This window comes from Salmo trutta, chromosome 14 (genome assembly GCF_901001165.1).
Source record: "Salmo trutta chromosome 14, fSalTru1.1, whole genome shotgun sequence".
Classification (NCBI taxonomy): domain Eukaryota; kingdom Metazoa; phylum Chordata; class Actinopteri; order Salmoniformes; family Salmonidae; genus Salmo; species Salmo trutta.
Window position 1 is genome coordinate 78,374,689 of NC_042970.1, and position 7,148 is coordinate 78,381,836.

Consider the following 7,148-nt stretch of genomic DNA (forward strand, 5'->3'; position numbering starts at 1 on the left):
GTGGTGGTCTTACTATAGTTTCAGCTGTGTTGGATGGGATGTTGTTACTAGCATTATCTAGCATGTGGTGGTCTTACTAAACACTCACATGGCACTCAGTGTTTGCGATCAAGCGTTCATTACCTCTTATGGAAATGCCTGTTAGAGCTTACTTCAGACACTGTTATATGCAGTCTTATTCTAGTAATGTATGGGGTCTATTTAAGCAATAAGGCCCGAGGGGGTGTGGTATATGGCCAATATACCACAGCTAAGGGCTGTTCTTAGGGAAGATGTAATGCAGAGTGCCTGGATACAGCCCTTAGCCATGGTATATTGGCCATATCACAACCCCCGAGGGGCCTTATTGCTTAAATAGACCCAATACATTACTAGAATAAGACTGCATATAACAGTGACAGCCGTGGTATATCAGAAATATACCACGGGTATGACAGCATTTTATTTGTACTCTAATTACGTTGGTAACCAGTTTATAATAGCAATAAGGTATCCGCGTTGCATTATGCTTAAGAACAGCCCTTAGCCATGGTATATTGGCCATATACCACATTTCCTCAGGCCTTCAGCTCAGGTAGACTATACTGTAGGTCTAGGGTGATTACCAGGACACTCACTGTGCATGCTGTATGCATCAGCTACTGATGAGCAGTTTCAGTAGCTACCTTATTTGGTGGTCTATTTAGGCTGACCAGGTCTGCTCACTCATCCTGCTGCCATATGCTGCTACTATGTGCTGGCTTCTAGCTCCTCCCACCACCCCAGCCTCCACCTGTTAGATTCTGTGTTCCTGCTGAGGGATTGGTATAGTTTACCGCTACCCTGAAGGAGCAGAGGCTATATCGCCAAGACCTGCGTTATTAATTTGCTAATTAATAGTTAAACGTATTTCTACGTGAAATGTAATCAAATCTGGAAATGGCAAAATCGTATAGAAAAAGAACAGATGCATAATCGATCCCATTGATTATCTGTATATATACTGTATCATATACATACTGTATTTATCATTAGGAAAACAATCTAAATTCCAGCATTTACTCAAAAGTTAAAGCTCATTGTCTCAAACCTTCTAGATTAGAAAGCATTATGATAGTAATAGAATAGCATTGTGAGGCCTAGCTTTGGTTTGATGCTATAGCTCTTTAGTCCAGGTTCTGTGGTGGTTCTCTTCAGTCCAGGTTCTGTGGTGGTAATCTTAAGTTCTCATAAATGGAGGGCTCAGCATCTATCTGAGGGGCTGTGTCACTGGGGAGTCCCCTCACATTCTGAAAGAAGACACATTGAATGAGAACTTGACGAACCAGTCCCTCTAACATTTTTATGGACACGGACACACAAACACACAAAATGCATTATAAGAGACTTACTTCCAGGGTGTCATAAACTGGTGACCAGGTCTTGATGTTCAGAGCTGTGTACGTCTCACTGTTAGGATCCGGATGGACACTCTGTAGAGAGAGAGACACAGAAACAAAAACACTCAATACTGTATAAAACTCAAATACATACATTCATTCGCTTACTGTCTATGGGATTGGAATAACTTATTTTTTTGACATTATTACCTGTGTGTCTGCTGTGGCATCACTTCCTCCTTTGGATCTCCTGTAATGAGGGACAGAGTGAGTTCTCTAGTGACCTATAGTGGAAGTTTATGTTACAAATACAGTATAGGTGACCCGTTTCAGGAAACGAGGCATATGTCGCGGGTCACTACTTCACAGGAGAGCCATTTGAACATGCTCTTTTTTTGTAATCAAAATGCGTTTCTTAGCAGAAATATCTTCTCGAACATGTTAACTTTCACGTGCCTTAATAACAAACTTGTACGCCATCTGTCAATACGAATACAATTGTCACATTACAAGCCTAGTTGATTTAGCCACAGAAAAAGCGGGCAACCTTCCCGCTAGCCATGATTGGCACAGATAATGAGTGGGCTGGATATGCCGAGAGATGAGTTTGGATTGGTCTGCCATATAGCACGCTTCTTTCTAGTTGAGCTGGTCAGAATGTCTAGGTAATCCTGTCTAATGTGGCTTTTAAAATATTTTCTTGTGTAGTAAAACTACATAAGTGACGCTCTCCATTTTCTGAATGATCGATTTTTGAAATCAGTGGAATTCGAGTATGATAGCTAAGGAGAGGGAGAAAACACCAGGTTACATCTTCAAACTAAGGGCACCCATGGCATCAGAAAGGAGACACGTCCTTCCATGAATGATGTATACCGGTAAGATAGTCTAGCACGCTAACGTACGCTAACCCCATTCCGTACAAATATACGCAACCACGACATTCAAACGAGGCTGCAAAGAAAACTAATGGGAATGTAGCAACTGTGTTGACATCAAAATCTGGGGTGTGAACTGCGTTTCTATTCAAGTGTTGATTGACATGGTAATGGCTCTATAGTATCGGAGAAAAGTTGAAAAAAACGGACCCCTCCGACATGGTATGTTACATCGTGACGTGTCATGGCGTAACGTACAGCACGCATAAAGCAACTAATGCTCTCTTACAGCCTCTCTCCACCAGGTGTAGCACTTCTCTCCCCATTTAAAAACAAGAAAGAGACAGGGACAGGGTAAGGGGGAGATACCTAGTTATTTTTTGCGTCATCGCTGCAAGCTATCATGACTCTCAAAAGCCGCTGTTTACTTCTGAAGATCACTTTAGCACCGCCCTTAAAACCCGATTCAAATTCGACACAATTCTTCAAATAGGTATGTATTGACACATTATATAAACTCTTTATAGTGTTTTATTTACATTTTAGAGCTGATAAGGTGATAAGTTGGACTCCTTCTCACTATCACGCAATAGGTTTCGCTTCCCGACCCGCCATTTAAAAAAAAAAAAAGACCCGATGGAGCTCATTGTCTTCTTGAATCTTGCAGTGATGGGCATCACGTAGGTCTCATCATTGATTTTGTTGGAAAAGGGAGAAATTGTGCTTTATAATGGTATTGATGTTACAGTTGATCTGGAACTATTACGTTTTTTTGGCCGCTAAAATAAGGTCAATTGTACGGACCAGCGCATAGTACAAAAGTGAGTTAGTTCACGTTACATTCAGATATTACACGTTTCTAATTTTGACAGAAAGTGGTTTCATTTCAAGTTCCTGTTAGCTAGCTATCCTTAGCTGGCTGGCTCGGTAGCTAACGATACGTGTATGCTAGCTAACACTGAACCTGGTTGGTAAGCTACCTGCAGATTCATGCAGGGCAGTAACGTCATGAGTTGGGATTATGGTTCATTGTTTACCTAGCTAGATAGATAATGTTAGCTGGCCAGCTAGCTAGCTAACATTAGGGGTATGATCTTATTATTCATATCTCAGAGGCATTTGCTTTGCATGCTAAAGCCTAATGTTAGCTAGCTAACATTGAACCTGGTTGGTTAGTTACCTGCAGATTCATGCAGGGTAGTAACATCATGAGTTGGGATTATGGTTAATTGTTTACCTAGCTTGCTAGCTACATGTCTTAATCAAAAGACTCCACTATGCAAGTAACCATTTTGGGTGTGTTCGTAAATTCAATCTGGCTACTCCGATTTCAGAGCACTCTCGTCTGAGTGTTCCAGTGCGCAGAATAACTGATGAATTTACGACCGCTCAACACCCGTAGAATATGGTCGGTGTCAGTAAACATAAAGCTTTATTAAATTGTTGCAAGCAGCACAGTTACAGTCACCAACAATCTGGATAAAATTAAAACAGCCTAACCAGCTCTGCTAAGGCGAGTAAAATGGTCAGAGTAGGGTACTCACTCATTTGTGTCTGGAAGTAGCTAGCAAGCTAGCCAATGTTAGCCAGTTAGCTTGGGGGCTTGACTGCCGGTGTGAGGTCAAAACGTTCGGATCAACCTACTCATCGGCAAGAGCATCCAGTGTGGCTATGAACGCTCCAAGAGCGAAGCGCTCTGAATTTACGAACAGACAATCTGACAGCACAGTTGTAGCTCTGCTAGGGCGAGTAATGTTATGTAAGCTGTTTGTGTCTGGAAGTAGCTAACTAGTTAGCTTGGGTGCTTGACTGCTGTTGTTAGTACAGAACGCTCGGATCAACCCTTAAAGAGATGGGTGGGGCTAAAGCTTAAGAGGGTGTGAACAATGCTGAATGGGTGTAGACAAAGGGCTCTCCAATAGTAGTACCAAAACATTTTAAGGCCTTTTCCTTCTCAAATTTGAGTTTACAAGTTCATCAACTTTCAAAGCGTAATTTATTCCCTATTGTTCCTCAACTGTAGTGTATGATATACCATGTTGTAGCTCTGAGACTACTTTTATCCAATGTAAAAAACACAATTTCAAATTTTGCTACATAAGACCGATTTGAGCCGGTCGGTAACATATGTAATTGAAAGACTCACCTCTTCAGAGTACAGTAGATGGTGAGTAGCAGAGCTCCAGCAGTCAGGACAGCCCCCACCCCCACCACAGGAACCCAGGGAAACACTGCTGCAGGGTCATGGGTTTATAAATGCATGATGTCAGAATGAAATCTGTAAAGTTACAGAGCACCAACAATGGACAGAATGTGACATACTTACATATAACATTAATATGGACAGGGATAGTCTCTCTCCCTATAATGTTCAGAGCCTCGCAGTAGTATCCCTCTCTGTCCTCAGAGCTGATGTATCTCTGTCCAGAATGTCTGATTGACATTTTCTTGTATGTTACCTTGTACCAGGTGTATTTGTCCACAGGTGGGTTGGCATCACTGCTGCAGGTCAGAGTCACTGAACTGCCCCCCACTATTTCACCAGAGGCACTGACTGACACTGAGGTGTTCTTTGGGTCATCTGGTTGACAGTATGTAGCAAAACGGTGTTTTAAAACAGTGTTTTACATGAGGAACATCATGACACTTGGACTTATGATTGTATGAGTGAAATAAAATATACATGGGTGAATCTCAGATCAAAAGAGAAGGATAGGTGGGCTTACAATGAACGTACTGCATAGTTTCCTAGGAACGCGAAGCGAGGCGGCCATCTCTGTCGGCGCGGGAAGTAGAGCTGTAAACTGAGCTACTCACATTTCACATCAATGTTGATTGACTCAGACCTCCCTGTTTTAATCCCATTCCAGGCATCACAGTAGTACCCTCCAGTGTCAGATGACTTGATATGAATGAAGACATGCTGTGGTTCTGTGTTTCCATTGGAGAATCTCTGATAGTGACCTCCATTCTTCTTGTATGGCCATGTATAACGCTGCACAGGTGGGTTGGCATCACTGCTGCAGGTCAGAGTCACTGAACTGCCCTCCGCTATTTCACCAGAGGGGCTGACTGATGCCAAGTTGTTCTTTGGGCCATCTGAATACATTATATTTAGCACATAAAGTATATGAGTACATTTACAAAATAGATTGAAATAATTAAATTGAGAAAAATTCAAAGCACATGTCACGGCTGTCTGAAGGAGTGGACCAAGATGCAGCGTTTGTGTAGTTCCACATTTTATTAAGTGAAACTTTGCAAAACATAACTGAATTTACAAAACAAACCGTGACGCAGAGAGAGAGAAACAAACACTACTCAAAATATACTGCTCAAAAAAATAAAGGGAACACTTAAACAACACATCCTAGATCTGAATGAAATAAATAATCTTGTTAAATACTTTTTTCTTTACATAGTTGAATGTGCTGCCAACAAAATCACACAAAAATAATCAATGGAAATCCAATTTATCAACCCATGGAGGTCTGGATTTGGAGTCACACTCAAAATTAAAGTGGAAAACCACACTACAGGCTGATCCAACTTTGATGTAATGTCCTTAAAACAAGTCAAAATAAGGCTCAGTAGTGTGTGTGGCCTCCACGTGCCTGTATGACCTCCCTACAACGCCTGGGCATGCTCCTGATGAGGTGTCGGATGGTCTCCTGAGGGATCTCCTCCCAGACCTGGACTAAAGCACCCGCCAACTCCTGGACAGTCTGTGGTGCAACGTGGCGTTGGTGGATGGAGCGAGACATGATGTCCCAGATGTGCTGAATTGGATTCAGGTCTGGGGAACGGGCGGGCCAGTCCATAGCATCAATGCCTTCCTCTTGCAGGAACTGCTGACACACTCCAGCCACATGAGGTCTAGCATTGTCTTGCATTAGGAGGAACCCAGGGCCAACCGCACCAGCATATGGTCTCACAAGGGGTCTGAGGATCTCATCTCGGTACCTAATGGCAGTCAGGCTACCTCTGGCGAGCACATGGAGGGCTGTGCGGCCCCCCAAAGAAATGCCACCCCACACCATGACTGACCCACCGCCAAACCGGTCATGCTGGAGGATGTTGCAGGCAGCAGAACGTTCTCCACGGCGTCTCCAGACTCTGTAACGTGCTCAGTGTGAACCTGCTTTCATCTGTGAAGAGCACAGGGCGCCAGTGGCGAATTTGCCAATCTTGTTGTTCTCTGGCAAATGCCAAACGTCCTGCACGGTGTTGGGCTGTAAGCACAACCCCCACCTGTGGACATCGGGCCCTCATACCACCCTCATGGAGTCGTTTCTGACCGTTTGAGCAGACACATGCACATTTGTGGCCTGCTGGAGGTCATTTTACAGGGCTCTGGCAGCGCTCGTCCTGCTCCTCCTTGCACAAAGGCGAAGGTAGCGGTCCTGCTGCTGGGTTGTTGCCCTCCTACGGCCTCCTCCACGTCTCCTGATGTACTGGCCTGTCTCCTGGTAGCGCCTCCATGCTCTGGACACTACGCTGACAGACACAGCAAACCTTCTTGCCACAGCTCGCATTGATGTGCTATCCTGGATGAGCTGCACTACCTGAGCCACTTGTGTGGGTTGTAGACTCCGTCTCATGCTACCACTAGAGTGAAAGCACCGCCAGCATTCAAAAGTGACCAAAACATCAGCCAGGAAGCATAGGAACTGAGAAGTGGTCTGTGGTCCCCACCTGCAGAACCACTCCTTTATTGGGGGTGTCTTGCTAATTGCCTATAATTTCCACCTGTTGTCTATTCCATTTGCACAACAGCATGTGAAATTTATTGTCAATCAGTGTTGCTTCGTAAGTGGACAGTTTGATTTCACAGAAGTGTGATTGACTTGGAGTTACATTGTGTTGTTTTGAAGTGTTCCCTTTATTTTTTGAGCAGTGTATAATCACCCAC